Genomic DNA, 22,671 nt, shown 5'->3' on the forward strand with positions numbered 1-22,671 from the left:
ATAATTTGAATTCTTCCAAACTCTACATTCCAATTGCTCAGCTGGATAACTATTACCCTAACCATTTTAAAACAGAGCCTGTCTGGTTACTAGCTTAACTAGTCATTGGCATGGTAATTCAGAAAGAATTTCTTCAGAACAACAGAAAATAAAAAAAAAATATGTGAAAGGGAGAATTGAAATATGAATATTGTCCAAACATCTACCAGTAGTATCATAGGTGTTTTGTCTGACATATTATTTAATTATCAAAAAATATTTGAGGTAAGTGATGTTATCATCACTTTGTAAATGAGGAAATTGAGGTTTATTCAAGAAAAAAACTTCCAGGCCTTGAATTCAAATACAGATTTGATTCAAAGACCCATGCTCTATTCCCTACATAATGTTGCTTTTTCTAAAAATAAGATGAAACAATACATTATTAACTGGCAAAATGAATAGCATATTTAAGAGTTCAGGTCAGGGAATGGAAAAATAAAATAATAATAAGAAAGAGTTTGCAGGATATTTTTCTAAGCAATTTTACTAGGATATCGTATAACACTTTTTTTTGTCCATACTATCAGCTTTGACAATAAAGGCAGGTAGACAAAAGGTAAAAATAAGAGGCACTAAAGTTAAGAAACTCCATACCTCTTTTTGTTTGTTTGTTTTTGTTTCATTTGTTTTGTGTTTTTGCTTTAGAACTCTAATCCCAAAATAGATTGGGCATTTTCTATTTATCACACCAAGATTTGTTCCATTGTAACTTTCTCAATGTAACCATGATCGGACTGGTTCTATACATTTCAGTTTTAATAAACATAAAGCATTTACTAATAATGATTCTTAAACATTGAGGGATATCTCCAAGGATGTGAAGACCTTTATCAAATTCTTTGGTAGATAGTTAAATTTTTGCTTCAGCTTACTCTTTAATTTTTATAATAATTTTTAAAAATGACCATGAGGTACCACCTCACACCAGTCGGAATGGCCATCATAAATAGATCCACAAACAACAGGTGCTGGCGAGGCTGTGGAGAAAAGGGAACCCTAGTCCACTGTTGGTGGGAATGCAGACTGGTGCAGCCACTATGGAAAGCAGTGTGGAATTTCCTCAGAAAGCTGAAAATGGAACTGCCTTTTGATCCAGCGATTCCCCCTGCTGGGACTATACCCTGAGAACACCAAAACGCCAATACAAAAGAACCTATGCACCCCAATGTTCATAGCAGCACAATTTACAATAGCCAAGTGTTGGAAGCGACCTAAATGCCCATCAGTAGATGACTGGATCAAAAAATTATGGTACATATACACAATGGAATACTACGCAGCAGAAAGAAAAAAGAAGTACTAAACTTTGCGACAGCATGGATGGAACTGGAGAGCATCATGCTAAGCGAAATAAGCCAGGGGGGCGAAAGACAAATACCATATGATCTCACCTATAAGTGGAACCTAACCAACAATGCAAAGAAGCAGGGAAAATATGACCAGCAACACTGAAAGGAAAAGAAATCAACAGAGACAAGAGGGAAGGCGGGGGCAGGGAAAGGGAAGGGAAGGGGAAAGTCAAGGAACATATAGCAAGGACTCATGGACAAAACCAAAGGGGAAGAGCTGAGGGAGGGAAGGTGGGAGGGGGCAAGGGAAAGAGGTGGGGGGAAGGCAGAGACAAATGTATTTAAAAAGTAAATAAATTAATTTAAAAAAAATAAAAATAAATAAAAATTAAAAAAAATAAAAAATAAAAAAAATAAAAATGAGGGTTTTACAAAGTAAAGGTGAATTCCCTAAAACAATTAGAAATCATTTTTTATAGATATTGTTTATTTCTTTCACTAGTTATCAAATAAATTCATGTGTGCTTATAGAGATTTTGGTGAGAACAGCAAAGAGTATAAAGAAGCAGCACACACAAAAAATCACCCATGAAGAAAATAATTGTCAGCATTTTTTACAATAATTTTTATATTTCTATGTTTATTTTTGTGCACTTCATGTTACACATTTACGTGTATGTGTGTATATACCCACATATATATGTAATTTCAATTACATAGCATTTTTATTAAATATTGTAAGAATTTTTCACATCATTGTAAATTTTTGTAAGCATAATAATTCAAGACTCACTGAGGTTTGATTCTCTACGTATGAATTATCACCCTAAAGTCAAAATTTTTTCCCAGCGTAGGTAAATGCTTTGACTGAAATCATTTTGCAAAATTATTTTTCCATACTTCTAATGATTGCCATAGCATTGCTTCCCAGAAATTAACTAGTTAATTTAAATATGAGGTTAAAAAAAGTTCAGCATTTTTTCCTGAAGATTTTAAAGTATGTATGAGAATAACAAGAATAGCATAGTAAACCTTCAACTAGCTCCTAATCCATGTATCACAATTATAAATATTTTATCTCCTTACAGTTGTTTGTTCTTTTTCTCACTCTTTTTTTGTTATTTTAAAAATCAGTTTTGCAGAAGCATTTTAGAGACAAAACAAATATTTTTCATCACTAAATTTTTCAGTATGGATTTCTTGAAAAAAATAAGAACATTTTTTTATGACTAAATCATTATTGATTCTAAAAATTAACACTTAAATTCTAAAAGCACTGATTGCCTATATCATCAAATACCCAGCCCATATTCAAATAAAAAAAAAAAAAAAGACCTGTTACCTAGTTGGTCATATGGGATCGGGATCCATCAAATTTCACCCACTGCATTTGGCTCTCCCCTATTGTGCTTCTTAAATCTTTTCATCTGTGAGTTTCTATCTTATTTGCTGTGCCATTAACTGGTTTAAGGAAACATGTCAGTTTCTCAATAGAACTTCCAACATTGTAGATTCATTTAATTGTTTATTCATGGTGCCATTAAACATCCTTATATCTGTTGTTCTTCTTACAACCTGGAAATTGAACTGAACCTAAAATCTTGGTAAGATTACTTTCTAGGAGCTTCATCCTTCATATCACATCACACCAAGAATCATAATATCCTGCTTTTGAGAGGGTTGATTGTTTAGGGTTGGTCCAACTCTTTTAGTGTAAAGTGGCATGTTTTCCTAGATGATCAGCAAGTCATTCATGGAGTAATACTTTATTTTAGCAATTAATTCTGTTTACTTTTCTCCCAGAGGTGTTAGCAACCATCAATGAACATTGCTTAAATCAATTATTGCAGCAGGGATTACAGAATGAAAATATAAGCCTTTTCACCCATGTCACTTAATTATTTACCTCAAACATTTTTATTAAACACTCGTCAATGCATAAGTATATCCCCATCAACATGCCCTTGCCAAAACACTATTTTAGAAAAACTGTTTACTTGAGTATACATATATATATGTATATATATATATATGGATTTTTAATAATGGTTTCAGTATTTTTTCCTTTCCCTGTCACAATTTAATTAATGTAAACAGGGGCAATAGACAAAACCTTTCAGAGAACTTCATTTTTACATTATATATCAAATATCTTTCCTGAATTGTGATTGTTTTTGCTTTCAATCTTCTAACCATAGTTTCCTAGGTTATTTGTAATAAATTGTGTATTCATTACCATGTTCTATTGTTTCCATAAGATTTTATGTTATCATTTACGACTTAAAAACATTACTGTTTTGTTATTCCATGCTCTCTTGATAATAATAGCCAATATGTGGATAATGTACTTCGTACCACACATGATTCAAAGGATTTTATATGAATTATCTAATTTAATAGTCATCCCATCCTTATTATCAGCTCCATTAGGGTATGAGAACATCAAGGTAATAGAGAGCTGATGGTAATCTGTCCATCAGAGCCAACCTGTCTCTCTCTAAGCCCTGTATACGTAACCAAGATACTGTACTGTTTCTTAGCTATGATACATCTTCAGGTTGTTTTTCTCAGGGGCCATTTAAACTATCACAGACACAGAATATCAAATGATGACTTTGTTACCTTCACAAATAGGTGACAAGTTATCTAGGTATGAATTAGTTAAATCATGACTTTTCTTCCTTCAAAACTCTGTTGGAAAGTATTTTTAAATAATATGCTTCCTGGAAAAAAAAGTGTTAACATAAAATAATGTATTTTATGATCAAATATGGTAAGAAGTTAAACAGATTGTTTCTGTTTTTTGTTTTATTCAGAGATCAGCAAACTTTTTCTGTAAAATGCCAGATATTAAATATTTTCAGCTCTGCAGGCTATGCAGTTTCTGTTGAAATTACTTAACTCTGTTGTAGTGCAAAAAAGCATCCATAGATAATACATGAAGGAACAAATCTGGTTGTGTTTTCATAAAGCTTTATTTACAAAAACAGTCAGTGGGCCATATTTAGATTATGGATCACAGTTTTCCAATCCTTATTATTTTTAACTCCTGGGTTTTCAGACTATTTATTCTGTTATTATAGATTATCGTTCTTCAAATGGCTCATAGAAAGGTCATGTTTTACAAATTTCTTGGTTATAGCTTCCTTTTTTATTTTTTTAACAAAGTATAGTATCTCATGAAATGATTGTTTACTTTGGTTTAGAATTAAAGTTTAAAGCTGATCATACTTGCTTCTTTAAGTTTCTTCCCTCTTTTATTTCTGCTTTTAGTAAAAAAACAGTCATCTGCTTCAATACTTGTGAAGTACTTAAAAATTTATAATGTTTTTAATATGTACATTAGGTAAGGTACTGTCATGTACTATAAAAAATAAACTCCTAATATCCATGGATTAGCTCAGTGAGAGTCTGTCACTCAATGTCGTGCTGCAAACCACATTAAGGAAAGTAGGTAATGTCCTTTTTACACTGTTGAAAAAAGACAAAGCCACCAGTGAGTAGGAGGCACTGGTGAGGGGTCCTGCTCCATGTAGTCATTCAGAAATTCAGGATTTGCCACCACCAACACTTGTCATGAGCTCACTCAGCCAAAAATGGGAAAAGAGAGGAATCTGAAGAAGAGGCAGGGAGATACAGTGTTTCCAGGTGAAAGAGTTTTGATGAAAAGAGAGCTGGTTTATATGATATTACATCCAGAGCATGAGCCTGTTTTCATACATTATTCCAGTTATACTCTGAGTTTTTTGTTTTTGTTTTTGTTTTTGTCCATATGGATCTTTTCTAAGCTCAGTAATATTTTTTAAAAAAATTGTATGGCTTCTGTTACTGTGTTAGTTCTCTATTTCTGCCCTACAAATAATTGCAAACTTAGTGATTTAAAATAGAACACATTTATTAGCTCACATTTTCTGGGGGTCCGAAGTCCAGGCACAGCTAATCTGGTTCTCTGCTTAGAGTCTCACAAGTCTGCAATCAAGGGGTCAGCGAGGCTTTCTTATCATCTGACAGCTGAGTTGGCAAAGGGTCTGCTTCAAAGCTCACTCAGACTGCTGGTCAAGCCCGTTTGCTATGTTTTTAGTACTGAGTGTCACCGGTTCTTGCTGACATTGGCTGGAAGCTTCCTCTTGACAGTTAGAGGCCAACACAGTTCCTAGAGGCAGCCCCAGTGCCCTGACACGTCAGCTTTCTCAAGCTGGCTACTTAATCAATCAGGCCAAGGAGAAGAATCTCTACACAGAGTCCGCTAGCAAGAAGTCATGCAATTAAGTCATGCAATGTAATCATAAGAGTAACATTCTGTTACTTTGTCATCTTCTATCATTTAGAAACAAGTCACAGTCCTGCCTGTAATCAAGGGAAGGTGATTATACAAGGGTTGGAATACCAGGGATTGGGAATCATGGGGCCACCTAAAGTGTGTTTACTCTTTAGATTTAATTGCAAGTACCCTGAATTTATCAGACTCCTATGACACTAAGTCTTTAGTCCTTTTTTTTTTTTTTTCCCAGAGTCATTTTGTGTAAATGAGATTTCCTGGGGGCCACCTTAATCTATTTAGAAAATTTAATCAGGTCCTTTATGGTCATGACCTTCATTGGTTTTTATCCTGAGGATGATACTTAATTGCTCATTGTTTCTCCATTTTTTCAATTGTACCTTTTATTCACTGGTGATGAGAAATGGTTGCATCTTTCCACCCAAGCACAAAAATTTCTGTATCACCTCTTTCATCAGTGATAGTTGATTGAAAACCTGCTGGTTCTTTCCTGAGTTCATCTTTTTCTTTGTACCTCTCAAACTGGCAAAACTCAGTTGTGCTATTATTCCGTTGCCTACAACCATAAGATTTTTTTTTTGTTTCTGCCTTCCAAATTATCTCAGGCAATGATGTCAAGAAATACAATACTTTGCCATTGCATAACACTTAGTTGGAAAGAGAAAGGAATGGAATCCAACCAAAATCATTTTTGTGATCTCAGCTAACAGCTCTCTCACTTCTCAATACCTAACCTCAAAGCCAATGTCACACATTTTGAATGCCTTTTTTTTTTTTTTTACAGTTTCTCATATCTGGCTACAAACTTCTATTTAGTCATTTTTGTTTTATTGACAAAAGACCTCAAAATTTCAGGCTCTTAGAAGAAAAAATATATATAATTCTTATAACATGTCAATAGAAAGCCAATTCTGAATCTGCTTCTACTCAACTCTATGACCCTATGCCAAAGAATCTCATCTTCCATATTGCTGCTGCTTCTTCAGCACAATCTTAATATAAATAAAAATTTTGAAACACAGCTGAATTGAAAAGAGCTGTAGCTGAGTCATCATCAACTTACAGTTGACATGTAACATGTGTGAGAAATAAATCTTTGTTGTTATAAGCCACTGGGATTTTGTAGCCATTTGTTACTATAGCAAAGCTTACAAATACATAATTTTTTAATAGATATACAAAGTAAGAACAAGGCCTATGAAAAATGGAAAAGACATTCGGGGAAAGTGGCAGGAAGGCATACATCTGGCTGTTCAGGAGTGAGTTTCCATGCAGTAGAAAAATAGCTATATGTGGGATTATGTGTGTTTGTTTAAATACATGCATATATATGTATGTGTAGATAGAAAGATGGATGAATAGATAGCTAGATGGACGGATGTGTAGATAGGTAGGTAGGTAGATAGATAGATAGGTAGATAGATGATAGGTTTGTTTCAGGAAAGTCCCTTTGCCTCAGTCTTAGCAGCAAAGTTGTAGGGAGATGTCAGTGAATCAAACTCTTTTTACAGTTTCTTATGGCCACATGAGTTATTCTAGCTTAGAAAAAAGTATTTCATGTGTAGTTTAAAAATATTCTTCTGAATCCATCTTCATTGATTGTGTTATTAGAGATTTTTCTCACACCTTGCTTTATGATCTTATTTTTCATTTATAGCCTGGCTGTTAGCTTTTGCCCTTTTTAGTATCTTTGAGGATATTTTTAAAGACATTTATTGGAGGGCATATTGAGAATTAATAGTGCTTTTCCTTAGTATACATTTATTTTTTCAATGTTTGGGGGCTGCTGTTTTTCTCTTTTTTAAAAAAAAAAAAGTATAAAAAGGGCATTGCATATTTTCCCCAATGTCATTTGTTTACTTAGAAAGAAAACTAACCTTTTGGAAACAAGGAGATATTTGTTCAGTGAGATTGTGGGGGGTCCTTATCATCTCTCCCAATTGCTGGCATGTTTTGGAACAATAAAGGGAAAGACTCCTTTGGGCAGGACAGATAAAGGCTTTTGGTATCGCCACAGTCCCTCTCTCCCCCAACACATGTTCCATTCATCATAAGAAGGTGTTGTGTTCCCTCAGCCTTCCCTGCACCAGGAGACAGTGTCATACTGTACGTCAGAGAAGAGTTATAGCCTGTTGGTGGAATTCACCTGTTTTTTTTTCCCTGCAAGAGCTAATGTGAGCAATAAAGAACACAAGCTCATGGAAAGACATAACTCTTTTTGTCAGCCGTGTCACTATGATTCAAGACATTCACGTACGAGAAGACAGTAGTGTCTGCGACAGCAGGACATCTTTACAAACTCTCTTCCTTCCCCCACTTCCCACCTGCCCAGAGAAGTAACAGGAGAAATAGTCACTGGGTCATATTAACATTTTACCACAACAGAGGACATATTAGCAGAGAAGCTAAATCTCTTACAACGTCCAACACTGTCATTGATGGATTTATATTCTTATTTCACTATCAAGATTTTTTTTCCTGCAGATTAAGGATAAAAGTTGAACTAGCTTTTACTACTTCACTTTTTCCTTTTAACTTGTTCACATTTATCATTCAGAACAAATGGTGATTTTAAGAGATGAAGATGAAAAACACAAAGTGTTATCTTTTTCTCCAGCAGGTACTTAGAAAAGGTAATTATTCGCTTGGGAGAAAATGTATTTATTGATGTCTCCTTCTCCCCTCTACTTTCTCCTCTTCCTCTCCCTCCTCCACCTCTTGGTAAACAGAACTCTTTCTAATAAGCAGGACTCTTTCCAAAGTAGACTCTAACTATTTCTGTAATAGGTGTTTTGGTTGTTTGGTAATCATACCTGCCGCCATAGATAGTATAGCAAACATGTCAGAAAGGATCTGACATATATGAAAAACGAACACGTTTCTCCAAAGTTGAAGGAATTTTTTTTCCTGCAGAAATCATTAGGTTTCTGTGGATAAGATATAATAACATGTTTAAAATTACAAAGGTTTATGATAAAAATAAATATATTTTGAAATACATTTTCCTTAATGTTTTCTAGAGTAAGGGCAAGGGATCAACTATTATTTAATAGAAAATTAGGAAATTCATAGAAATATTACATATTGATGACAAAGAAGAGAAAGGAAAAAGAGATGGTGAATCAATGGTACAGAAGAGAAACTGACCAAGAATTTCTTTTTTTTTTTAAGACATGGAAAATTTATTCAATATATAGTAAGAAAAATCAGAGAACACAATATATAGTCATTATTATTTTAACCATATAAAGTTGGGGGTGATACCTGAATATATCCAAAAGAATTATATTGGAGTATTGGGATAACATGTAACATTATTTTTTATCCTCTGCCACTAGATAACATTCTTTTTTAATTAAATTTATTGCAGTGACATTGGTTACTAGGATCATATAAGTTTCAAGTGTACATTTCTATGATATATGATCTGTATATTGCATTGTCTGCCCACTATCCAGGATTTCTGGTATATAAAAAAGTGAGATATATGTAAAGTTTATAGAGCTGAGTAGGACACATAGAAAATGACCTGCAAGTTTGTGCTAGATAAATATATGAAGACTCTCTTCCTGTGTACCTCCAAGCTGAGTAGTTAACAAAATTAAATCAAATAGCAAAATCTATGTGCTATTGGGAGCATTCTTCTCCGCCTCAGCCTTGGACAGCACATTAGCACATTGGAAGGAGTCTCTGATATTTTTTTCTCTTCACTTCATCTTGACAGGGCCTATTGATGATGATGAATCATCTGGGCATCTGTTTTCCTTTTGGACCTTCATTGCACGCTGACACTCGCACATTTTTTGCTGCCTTATTTATTTGGTGGCAATGAGTGATGCTACTGGGGTTAGCACAATTGCTTCAGTTTTGAAATACCAAGATAATGAGACCCCAAGAGTCACAGATGGGGAGGAGAAGGGATGGAATGGGGCTTTGTCTCCAGAGACTCTCAGGAGTTAAAGAGGTGCGTAAGTGTTCCTTTGATGATGGGTCTGATTTTCCTGGGTTTAAAAGGTGAACCAAGAGTAAGTTTGGCAATTTGTGAAGTTGATTAAAAGGCAAGGTTTAAGTTTACAATGGGAGAAACTAACTGGATCTTTACAAATGGATATTGGTCAACAGTGGGTGGGTGTGTGTGTGTGTGGGGGGGTGATAAATACCAGAAAGAAAGAAATGTGCAGTTTTGCCAGAGTGAAATGAACAGTTAAGATATAGGCATGCGATGAGGTTTCTTACCTGTTGCTAAATCTAGAGGCCTTTTAAAAGCTCTAGACGATTGCCTAAGTGGATCAATACTGTAGTAGCTGTCAATCTGTCAAATTAGAGTCTTCATGCAATTCTTCCTGGGCTCAGAAGAATCCTTGTTCCAACACATTACAGATGAAAATGTGCATTGCTAATGTCTGAAAATTCACCCAGGCGCTTATTGCCCATGCTTGTTTTTGGATCTGTAGACAATGTTTCCAACATGCATTGACCTTCAGCCATTATCTGTGTATGAGACTTGGAGAGTTTCTAACTTTGATTATTCCTGGGCTATACGCATAGATTTACAGAGTTAAGGATTAGCTCATGGGGTAAAAGTGTGGCAAAGGATTTTAGCAAGAGATACTGTTGTTTGCATCTGACTCTTGTCACTTAATTGCCTCATAATTATGAGGCTTTGGGCTGTTGCTTAACCTCTCTTTCCCTCAGTGATCTCATCTTTAAAGTGGGGACGTAAGATGTCATAGCCTGACTCTGAGGATTGTCCTCAAGTTCAAATACGATAATAATAAATGTGAAAGCGATTAAAATGCCAACTGTGAAGCAGTATATATACAAATATTAGTCGTCATGATTCATTAATTTAATCCTCATTTATTGAAGTTGTATAATGAGTCAGGTTTTGTAGTAAAAGCTGGAAATACAAAACCAAGACTCAGTGTCTTCCCTCAAGGGTAAATACATAGTTATTAGTAAAATACTCCAAAATTCAAGGCTAGTCCTGGGAACTTCATTCCAAAGTTTCATAAACAGTGAGAAGGATGATACAATCTTTTAAATCATTCCTTTAAGATATTTATAGTTTTGATAGAATAAGTACTTAAAAACAGTGACTACTTCTTCCAATGGTGTTCATCCCCCAAACCCTCTTCATTTTTATGTGCAGACCCCCCTCGTACAGGCATCATTCCCATCATTATTGTAAAGTGGACAGTGGCCAGAAAGACCTTGGTCACTGACTTCTAAAACATCAAACATGACTAACTTCAAGAGTAGTGAAAACGTGTCCCCACCGCTCAAAGCCGCCATCATTGCCCATTGAACTTAGAACAGAAACCCCTCCATTTACTGGGACCACCTCTCAGGTGTCATCTCCCCCAGCTCTAGCCTGCCCGCCTGGTCCCAGTCACGCCGTCCCTCCCTGCGACTCAGACAAGCCTGCTCCTTCTGTCATGAGCGCAGTCCTCTCAGTAACCACGAGCCTCTCTGCTCCTCTTTCTCCACATCTCTTTGGGAGGCCTATCCTCAGGGAGGCCTTCCCTGTCCTAATACTTTCTTTCCCTTCGGTATTTAAATTCACTTCTCAATTTCAGATATTTTATTATCATTTTTGGATAATTTCTCCTCCATTCAGTGCCCTTATGCTGTGTTTGGGGCCTGATGCTCATAAAGTCAGTTACCTCCCCTCTCTGGATAAGTAGTACAAGATAATATATCTGAAAAAATAATTTTATCTCATTATATTGGCTATGATTTTGTAATTGATGAAAAAAGAAAAGTAGGTTTGAAAGGGCTTGGTAGTTTTCTAGATTGTTTAAGGCCTAAGTATAAAATTGATGGTCATGGAGCTTAAGCAGGCTTTATTTCAATGTTATCTTCTGCCTTGGAGTCTATAGAAAGTATTTCTCTCATTGCCGAGAGCTTGCCAACTAACAATTAAATGGTTAATTTGCATATGCATTTAAACTTTGCAGCAGTCCAAGGCTGTTGCTAAAATTATCTTCGTTTTACAGGCCAGGAAAGTGAGATGCAGAGACATCCAGTAACTTGTATGAAGCAAATGGTGGGTCAAAGCTTGGAATCTTGCCTGTATGACTCCAAAACCGCTACTCTTTAAACTATACTGTCTTTTTCCTCCCTTCCCCATACTTCAAAATTATCGCATAGTTATGGCAAACATCAAATAAATTATTAAGATTACTAGGCCAGATGCCAGCATTGCAGTATCCCCTGTTTGAACACTGGAACTGAGCAATTTTGAACAGTAATGGGAGCAAAGCCATCACGCTTCAAATAACCCTGCATCAAAGAAACCTGGTGAGAAGAGAGAGATCATGCTTTATTTCCCAGGATAGGATTATGTTTAGAAGAAATGTTGATGCATCAGTTAAGTGCTCACTTTGAAAATCAATACAACACTGTGTATGCTTGGCTGGCTCAATACCCCTCAGTCAACATTAATAAAAAACACCAACAAGGCAATCCACTGTCTTTTTATTGCTTGTTGTCTCTAGATCTCCAGGCCTTTTCTAAAAATTAAAAATTAATCAATCATCCTTACTCTTTCAGCACAGTAACAAGTATTTATTTGATGTAATAATTTGGTAAACTGAGGCAACTTGGCAAATGACAAGATTGACCCATGCACCTCTGTCTCCCCAAAGGAAAATCAATACCTCTCAGTGAATGCTGACATGGCTCATGTAGCATGAAGAGACTTCAGCTTCAGCAGGAGAACGCTTTTTTCTTTTTTCCTCCAAGGTCATGATTGTAGAGGAAATAAACATGAAGAAAGGTCATAGGTCAGTAAACACGTCCTTTAATTAACAGCTATCTGCTATCCCAACAGAAAACAAACTTCGGCTACAACAGTACCACAGCAACAGAAGGCTGACCACAGAGCTTCCTTGATGAACACAAACCAGAACTGTGTTTCTTGTCAAGACAAGCAGAGGTGAGCACAAGTGATTAGTAAGATTACTACAACTGCTTTCTTCAGTAAATCTGAGTTAGAATATAAAGGCTGAGAGAAAGTGCACTGAAGGGTCCCTCCCACCGTGTGCTGTGGCTGAGCAATTGACCACTCACTCTTGTTAGTTACCATACTTTTCTAGTGTAGGACACTAGTGACTGTAAGCTGGCTGTACTGTATCATCAATGCAATAGGAATTTGGACAGAAAATAAAAAAGGCCAAAGGAACATTAACTCACTAAATAAAAAAAATTAACTACCCAGTGATTCCCAGTTTCAGAAATGTCTGTTGTTATTTTTAAAGATCTGTGTATCTTAAAGTCAAGGAAATATTTTATCAATACCTGATCAACATTCTTGCAAAAGTCCTTAGTAGAAACTCTTAGAGAATCGGCAGTTTTATCTTTAATTATTCCTTGGTTTCATTACCTCTATGGAAAGTCATTATGCTTTTGATATAGATATTAGCCATTTATTGAGGATTTACTAAATGCCTGATACTACACAAACACCATTTAATTTAATCTTTATACCAGCTCTACTTGCTAAGTCCTTTTATCTCCATTTTGTAGGCGGGAAACTTGGGGCTTAGGTAGAGCAAAGAATGTGCTCAATATCATGTGGTCAGTCAGTGGCAGAACACACGTGTAAATCTAGGTATGGGGATTTTCAAGTCCTTACCTTAGCATCAGTTAATTTTTCTTGAGTGTAAGCAACAGAAACTGGCTATGGCTAATAGAAGCAGAAAATGAATTACTGGAAAAATATGAGGCTTAACATAATGGAAGGCATGAGAAGGAAAGAAGCCCTAGATACCTAAATTGCAAAAATTATTGAGTAGTATCTTTGGTTTCTACCATTTCTGTGAATCCACTCTAAACATTTTTAGTCTTGGTTTCTGTAAACAAGTTTCTGAGGAAGGACAATGAGCACACAATTGTCAAACCTTGGGTCACTGTCCCACATCTCGGTTATCAATGAGCAGTGTACCATACTTGATAGTCCTTTCAAACGGAATCCACTGGTGGGAAGCAAGTGATGCCCAAGGCAAACAGAAGGTTGTTCCTATAAGAAGAGAGAGTGGGTAGTGGACAGTAAAGATCAAGTGACCATTAAAAAGTTGGAGGTTTTTTTTTTTTTAAGAAATCTCTTTTAAAGACAACGAAATTATATTTTGTGAAGATAGGTGGAACAGATTTAAGTTTTTTAAAAAGAGATGTGGTATATTTTGACCCTTTGTACCATGTCAACTTAGCACACCAGAAGGCCAGTCCTCCAGCCATAGTATGACTTTCTTCTCACTTAATGCTCTGCTTCTGCCTTCTTGTTTGTGCTTGGATCTCACGGCAGGAATGACTCTCTTAATAAAATATCTGAGTTGTCCTTTAGTTTCTCCTTTAATTCATTTTTTATCCATTAATTATTGATGTAGGTACTAAGCAATGTACTTGGTTGTGAATATATTTAATCCCTATGCTTATAGAGTTTGTATTCTAAAGATATTAGATAAGAAAACCCCAAGTAACTAAATAATTTTAAATTTAATTATTGAATTGAATATATTAGGTGACAGCTAAATTAGCATCACAAAAGCATATTATTTTTATCTTTATGTAGTTTGAATACTGAAAATGTTTTCCTTTTCTTTAATCATAAATTTCCACTTCTTTAATAGACTAGTGATTTTAATTTTAACCTCTGCAGCTGATTAGATACATTTATATGTACCCTTCATCCTGATAAAGACCTTTAGATAGTAAAGACAATTAGCAAGCTATAGGTACCAGCAGGGTCTTATTTCATAAACACACATAATTTTACTTTTTATTGTATTATTTTCCATTACCATTTAGTCCCCCTCAACAATCACCACACTGTTGTCCATGTCCATGAATCTTTTTTCCTTTTTGCCCAATCCCTCCACCCTCTAACCCTCTCTTAGCTATCATCCTGCTCCCTCTATACGTATGTCTCTATTTTGCTTGTTAGTTCAGTTTGTTCATTATATTCCACATGTGATTGAAATTATATGGTATTTGTCTTTCTATGAATGGCTTATTTCACTTAGCGTCATGTTTTTCAGGTCCATCCATACTGTTGCAAAGGGTAAAACTTTCTTCTTTTGTATGGCCGAGTGGTATTCCATTGTGTAAATGTCCCAATATGATTTTATCCACTCACCTGCTGATGGACACTGGGGCTGCTCCCATATCTTGGTGACTGTAAATAATGCTACCATGAATATAGGGGTGCTTATATTCTTTCAAATTAGGGCACACATAATTTTGAAGTAAAATGTTACATCAAACCGTTTCCCAAATTTAATTCAGGTTCATAGCATAAAGTTCATAGCATAGCATGTTTCATGAAGTGTTTTGTCAAATTTTGACTAGATGACCTGTTGAGGGCCCCTGAAATGCTACAATCATTCTAAAAATTGGGGAACCAGAATATTGAATTTGTTGACTTTTCAGATTCCCTCAAGTTTCAGAATTCAATGTTTCCTTACCCTTACTTATGTAGTATAGTGACCTAGCAAACTAAATTCCAATGAGACCATCTCTATTAGAAAATTCCCTACTTTTACGAGCCAAGCCAATAGAGTAGAAGAGCACTGTAAGTAAATTAGTTCCTCCATCGGTTCACTCAGCAAACATTGAGTCCTGACTCTTTGCATAGTTTCTCAAGATAGAACATGAATGAACCGACATACCCTTGCAAGAGAGGACAATTCTGTGGAGTAAAAGTTATCTATTAGCCAGTGTCTAAATGGAGGCATCAGAAGAGATTTACATTTCACTTAGGTGTGAATACTGGGTCAGGAGGTGCTTGCTCTCTATTTGTTCAAGTGATTTTGATGAACATTGATAATTGTTTTATGGTTCTTATCTGGTGGAGGTTGCCCAGTTAGTCTTCATAAATGCCTGAGGAATGACATGCTCCTTTTTTTTTTCTTAAAAAGTACACTATAACATGGAAAAATTAGACTGTATATTTTTTGTTATTGACATAGGCTGATAACTACTGAGGTAAGATAGTAAACAAAATACTGTAATTTATTGCATAAAAAAGAATTTGAATTTCTAATAAAAATGGCAGCATGTCTTCAGAAAAAATAGTAAGAGAATAAAGTTTTCTTCTATATGAAAAAGATCTTTAGCCATAACATCCAATAATTTTGCAGTTTCTCTAATACAATCTAAAGTAAGATAGAGTAAAAACTTGTCCCCATGTACACTATTATTTTCTCCTTGAAAAAATTATGCCATATACTGTTTTTAACTTCTTAGACTTAATAATTACATACTATCTAGGACAACCATTTTCAGCCTCTTTCATCTCATGGCACACATGAGCTAATTACTAAAATTCTATGGCACACCAAAACTATATATTTTTGCTGATTTGACAAGTAAAAGTAGGTATAATTTTAATTCATTCACATTGGATGACTATTGCTCTGTTGGCTGTTGTCATTTTTTAATTTAACAACCTAAAAGTGGTCAGTGCCCCTGACTAAATAGCCAGATATTGCATCTTTTGAAATTCTTTTAGCCCACCTGTTGAAAATTGCTGATCTAGGGTAATAGTAAACAAGGTGCCCATACAATAAGAAGCTGTATTTATCACTGGGTAGTGACTGAAGCAATGTTAGTTATTAGTATCAGGATCAGGAATGGAATCCTGAGGTCCTGGATTCCAGCCAATCTCTTCTTGTTAAATCATACTTGGCTCTGATGTGAGTGTAAGATGTTGGGCAGATGTTATCAAATATGCTTCAATGAGAGTGGATCAGAAAGCTCTTAAGTCATTTATCCTTCTAAATGTCAAGTAACTAAACTGATATTCCCATCTGCTTAAAACCTTACTGGGGAGAAAGGAAAATGAGGAATCAAAATTCTAATTTTCTTTCAAAATGGCTTTAGTATGTTATCATGCCAGGGACATCTATTTTTGATGTGGCAAGTTTAGAAAAGAGGGATGGATAACTTCAGTGGCTCTTTTGAATTTTATTTCTTTGAAATGCCAAGTAATTATGTTCATTCTCTACACTCATGATTGAAAGCAACAAGGTTGTTTTTTAAAGGAAAAAGTGTTATTAGGTTAAAAATGGCAACTGGTCTGCCATTATTGTGGGGTTTTTACATACTTGCCTTCTTTTCTTTTTCATGATCACAGCTGAGATCCTCTTTTCCTTTGTCTCTGCCCTCCCCACCAGCATGACCTCAATTTGTATCCCTGGGTGGGAGTTCTACACTCTATTAACCATTCCCTAAGTTTATGCAGCAAATAGTTTAGAAACATAGATGTGTCCAGCATTTTATGCTTACATATGGCACCTTTTGTAAATAAGATGCTATAAATATATATATATGTTTACATATATATTGCATTTAATTAAAAATTATATATTGCATATTTATAGCACTAAAGGGATAGATACAACATCACTGAGACCATTATCCTTGGACTCTAAGAAAGTGCCATAGCTAATATGTATTAAGTAATTTCCATGAGCCATACACCACTCTAAATGGTTAAGCTATGTAGTAACTCTCTTAGCCCCCTAAGAGCACGAAGCAGCTAGTATTCTCATTCCCACTTCACGGATGAGGAAAATAGGGCATGCAGTGGTAGAGAAAGCTCTCCAAGATAATATGACTAGTCAGTGGCAGAGCATGAATTTGAATATGGGCCTCCTGACTCTTAGCTTCTGGCTCTCAGTTTCCTGTTGCTACTATAATTAATGACTACAGTTTAGTGGGTTCAACAGTACAAATATAATATTTTACAGTTCTGGAAGTCAGAGATCTGAAGTGGATTTCATTGGACTAAGCTTAAGGTATTGTCAGGGCAATAGGTTTCCTCAGGGCTCTAATAGATAACCCATTTCCTTTCCAGCTTTTAGAGGCCACTTGCTTTCCTTGGCTTATGGTATTGTTCCTCCATGTTCACACCCAGCAATGTCGAGTCGAGTCCTTCGCATGTTGCCATCTCTCTAGCTTTCTCTCCTTATTACCTCTTCTACTTTTAAGGATCCTTTGATTATATTGGGCCCACACATAAAGTTTAGGAAACCTGCCTGTTTTAAAGTCATCTCATTAGATCCTTAATTCCAGCTTCAATATTAATTCTTTTTCATGGAACATAAAATATTCACATGTCCCAGAGATTAGGATGCAGGCATCTTTGGCAGTGTCATTATTTTGTCTACCACAGTGCTATGGGTGGAAGGTTTGTGTCCCCTCCAAATGCATACACTGAAACTCAATCCCTAATGTGAGGGTATTTGGAGGCGAGGCCCTTGGGGAGTGACAAAGCCATGAGGGCCCCGGATTGGTGCCCATATAAAAGAGACCCCTGAGTGCTCCCTTGATATTTCTGCCCTTGAAGGACTGATGGAAAGTTGGCTGTTTATGAAGTAGGAAGAGGGTCCTTGCCAGACACTGAATCTCCTGGCACCTTGACCTTGGATTCCCCAGCCCCTTGAATTGTGATGAATGCATGTTTATTGTTTATAATGCAGGTGAATTATAATTCAGGTCAATCTATTGCATTCTGTTGTAGCAGCCAGAATGAATGAAGACACATGGCTTTTATCATTATACCACACGGCTTCACTAGAAATTGCCTTAATCTTAGGTACCTTTTATGGACAGGTGAGGTTTTATTACATACATTTACACTGGGTCCTCACTGAAAGCAAGCAGCCTTTTTTCATATTAACAAATGGAAAAATAGGCTCAGAGAGTTGAGTCCCTTATGGATAGTAAATGTAAGATGTGATGTGGGGTTTGCCTCCAGATTTATCCACGCCAAAGCTCTTGTTTTTTGCTGTACTGTGAAATTTCAACTACTGTAACTGGTCTGTTCTTGTAGTAGAATTTTAAGATGATAAAGTTATTAATAAATCCAACCCCTCCATTTTAAAAATATAAGTGTTCCTGGTCTTTCTAAAATGCAAGAGCCTATTTTTTTTGCTTCTGTAAGTATAGGTTGCTGATATTGCTATGAAATATTTTAGTGTAATGCCTAGCATATTAAAATGTTTTAGATAAGATTGGATTTTTTTCCTTGATAATGCAGAAAACTACACCATATCAGGATCCCTGTTGTGGCCCATAATGATACGGCATGTGGAAATAGTGCTGAAGGCTTGAATGCATTACGCCATACTTGTCCTTGTGTATCATTTACATATTTTGTATTTCCTCATTTCCCAAAATGGGTATGATAATAGCTACCTTGAAAAATTGTGGGAATTACATATGATACATTTAAATTAAACTGCCTGATGAACAGTTGACTCTTAATAAATGGTAACATCAGTGTGATTTCTGAAAGCATTCAGAAATCAGTGTGATTTCTGGTGTCTTGGCTTCATGTGATCAGATATATCTCCTAATGGTATAATAATAATAATCCGAATGTTTGGAAAGACAAATTGATCAAGTTTTGGTTAAATGCTTTATGAATAATTACCATTCAGAAAACTCCAAGGAGGGGTCCAGGCAAACCATGACAGAGACTATCTCATTCAGGGGTGTGTGGGAACAGCAGAGACCAGCATTCCAGGAGGCTTTTGGCTCAGGTCCATGCAGACTTCAGTTCCAAGTTTAAACCCTCAGAATTATGACACCATATAAAATATCCATTCCCTACTAAAGTGTAGCAGGTTCTTTGATCTATCCCTTCAAGCATGGAAACACCATATTGTACTAACAAAACCCTTTGTCAAATCAATTCTTTATCATCTATTACCTCAGGAAAGAATCTTTCAGAAATGAATACTTTGGGTACTGAAGCCTGTCTGTAGAAATGGTATGCTCACTCATATGGAAAACATTGGCACCATCCTTGACCAATTCCCAATGCTAACCTTGTCTCATTCTTCCCTCCATCCTATAGACAAATCTTGAAAATTTTTCCTTCAAAATAGACCAGAATTCAACCTCTTCCATAGCCATATTAGTGCTTTGGTCTATACCCGTTGATAGAGTGTATCTCACTCTGAAGTCAAGCTGAAGTCCCTATGGTCATTTATAAGCCTACACAGGACATGGACCCTGGTCACTGCCCTGAGACCTCACCTTACATACTTTCTCTCCCTCGCCCTGCTCCAGCCACACACACATTCTTGCTGCTCCTCCAACACACAGGCCACACTGCCTCAGGCCTGTCTATTTTGCTGTTGCATCTACTTACAATGATCTACTGAAAGGCCAAGTCCTTCACCTCTTCCTGGTTGCTCAAATACAACATTTCCAGAGAATCTTCACCCTATTTAAATTTATCCTTTCCAGAACTATAATCCTTTCCTTCTTTTACCCCCACAGTACACCATATATCATCCAGTCTTAGACACCAATGATTATGAGATGCAACATTTGTGTATGTACTAGAAGAAAAAAAATTGAAATAACATGATCTTGCCTGTAAGATGCATCCTGATTTCAGAGATATTGAAACTCTGCAAGAACAAACGTGCCTTTTAGCATAAGCAAAATACAATTGCACATATTTTAGTTATTTGTCTTGCTTGTGTTGTGTATCTATCCACGATGAGGTAAGCACTATTTGGATAGGGATATCTTTTTATATTTTTATACTCTCATTTCCTCAACACCTAAATCAGTGCCAGGAAGACAGTTAAAGCTTAATAAGTATTTGGCGAATAAAGGAATAAGAGTGATTCCTAGGGATACCTTCCCCCTTAAGTGTTCTCTGAATGGTGCTAAATGATAAAATAGGGTCTATGTAATAATAAAACATCCTTGCATATAACTTGTCATTTTCATAAAGCAATGCAAAATACTATTGTCTCCTTTGCTTATTACCTTCATGTATAACACAATATAGAGAAGGAAAGCACCTTACCCAAGGTGTGGCTCTGTTCAAAGACTGCATTCTTACTTTGAGACAATCTTGGTGTGTTTGTGCACATGCGTGCGCTGTACAATGTTTAAAATTCCTATGGAAAAGAAGTAAACTGAAAGAATAATGTTGGTGAATCTATTGCTGCATTTCATTAGCTGGGCCGGTCTGCTAGAGTGGGCCAGTATTGGTGGATTCAGGGCATTGCTGACTGTGGTCAGTTGTTATAAAAGTGTTGACCTTTATGCTTAGCATGTCACATAAAACCAACCAGGGAACAATGAGATCTAGTGGTGATATAAATCATCACATGGACAACATAAAAGCCAAGGCAAGCCCACAGGAAATATGTTGGAAGCCCATTAGAAATTAGAAGACTCAGAAGAAAAATTAGGTAACTAGCTGGCTAATTAGATAATATATGTCAGTATATAGATATAATTAAAAGAAAAAATATAAGTAAATATATATTATGGTATGATATATAAAGTACATATAACATAAAATAATATTTTATGTATAAACATTTAAGAAACAATCTTGTGAAAGAGTGAGGTGCAAAGATTTTTTAAATAGTTAAGGTCCTTAAAACATTCTCCATTCCCCCATCTCTCCAACAGTAACAATGATCATAAATAATTGGTTGTTTTGTTTTCATACACATATTCTAAATCTGCTCATATAAATATACACACAGTTATATCACTGTTTTGTTTTTAACAAAATGGTACCTACTATACATAAATTTTCATAAATTGTTTTATTCATTCAAACGATCTTCTTCCATGAGAATATATACAAATCACACTTCTCTGTTAAAAGCTATACCTTATTAAATAGTATAGATGTATAATGACTAATTTAACCAGTCTACATTATTTCATATGTATGTGTTTCCCTCTTGTGTGTAATATACAACTGTTGACTATATATTTGTTAAATATATGCTCATTGTCCCTCTCTTTTCATTGTTTTCCTATGAAGATTTTTTTTACACAAATTTCATAGTTGTGCATTGTATATTCATGTCCTGAGATGGAGGACTAGATGTAATTAGCAGTGTTAAAGGTATATTTGACCTGAGAGCCAGTTTATTTGTTTTTTAAACTACCTTTCATATATTTATAAAACCTATTTCAAAAATATTGAGCAATAAAATCTTAGACTTGGGCAACTGAGACATGTTCTCCCATCTGACCTCCCCTACCAGGCAGAATCCTTCCCTGTAGACCTTCATACCTTCTCATATGCTTCCTTCTCTGCCTGATGACCTTTGGCTCCTTCAGCTAAATCTCTTTATCCTGTAAGACTCAGTTCGTGAAGATGCCTCTAAAGACACGTCTCCAATTGTCTCAAGGAATTCAGCTCTCCCTCTAGTGCTTTGAAATCACTGAGTAGTACATTTTGCACTTACTATTATAATTGCATTTGTATTTTTTCTATTTCCTATGCTAAATTTATAATTTTCATTGGAAAGAAATCAGTCTTCTTTATGCACTTCTGTGTTTCTAATATGTAACATGATACTTAGAGAAGTGCCAACACTTCTTTTGGTAGAATGACTGAATGAATGAGCATGTACACTAGATACTTTTCCCCCTTCTTTTTGGCCAATGTGTGTGTCTGATACTTTAATAGACATTTGTGGTGCATCAGTTTAAGGAGCAAAATGCTGGTTGGAAGGATGGTAATTCAATTTAGATAAGCTTAACTAATGACAAAGTGTCTGTGTTGTGAAAGAAGAAAGAGAAAGGTGGTTATTTTTACAAGGATGACTCATTTGCTTCACCTAATTGACGGTGAGAAGTAACCTAGGTTTTAGTCTGTTTGCTGCCTTTATGTGAAACCAAGTAGTTCATATTCTCAGGATCTTTCTTTCATTAAAGAGTTGTCTTAAGGAAACAACTCGGTAGCTGTCAGGAGAGTGCTTAAATGAGTCATTGATTTGCAATCAGAATGGCCAATGCTAATGAATTCACCAATTTTTCAGGGCTTCTTAAAGTTCACCTTCTTGTCACACAGCATAATGCTTTGGTTGCTAGTTTCAAAGAGAAGAATGTCCCTTCAATGAGACCCAAGCTGTCTGACCTTCTGTCATCAGGTTTTAGCTTCTAGGATACATTTGTACCTTTCACTCAAATGAGTTCTACTAGAGCTAAGGGTTGAAAAATTCACATTGATGTTTTCTCCTGTGATGGGTAAGACATTCTCATGTAAGCAGCTGAGGT

The 22,671-nt window shown here is 35.7% G+C and overlaps 1 long non-coding RNA gene across 2 annotated transcripts in view; it reads right to left on the bottom strand.

Moving 5' to 3' along the window:
• Nucleotides 1–19,988: 19,988 nt before the first annotated feature.
• Nucleotides 19,989–22,671, bottom strand: part of LOC129080453 (uncharacterized) — a 30,351-nt gene continuing 27,668 nt past the window's right edge. For both annotated transcript variants that reach the window (XR_008530183.1, XR_008530182.1), the window contains one exon: nucleotides 19,989–20,039. This is a non-coding gene — a long non-coding RNA (uncharacterized LOC129080453). The remainder of the gene's footprint in view (nucleotides 20,040–22,671) is intronic.

This window comes from Pteronotus mesoamericanus, unplaced genomic scaffold (genome assembly GCF_021234165.1).
Source record: "Pteronotus mesoamericanus isolate MK-2021 breed Mesoamerican mustached bat unplaced genomic scaffold, CSHL_Meso_final contig_90, whole genome shotgun sequence".
NCBI classification, from domain to species: Eukaryota; Metazoa; Chordata; class Mammalia; order Chiroptera; family Mormoopidae; genus Pteronotus; species Pteronotus mesoamericanus.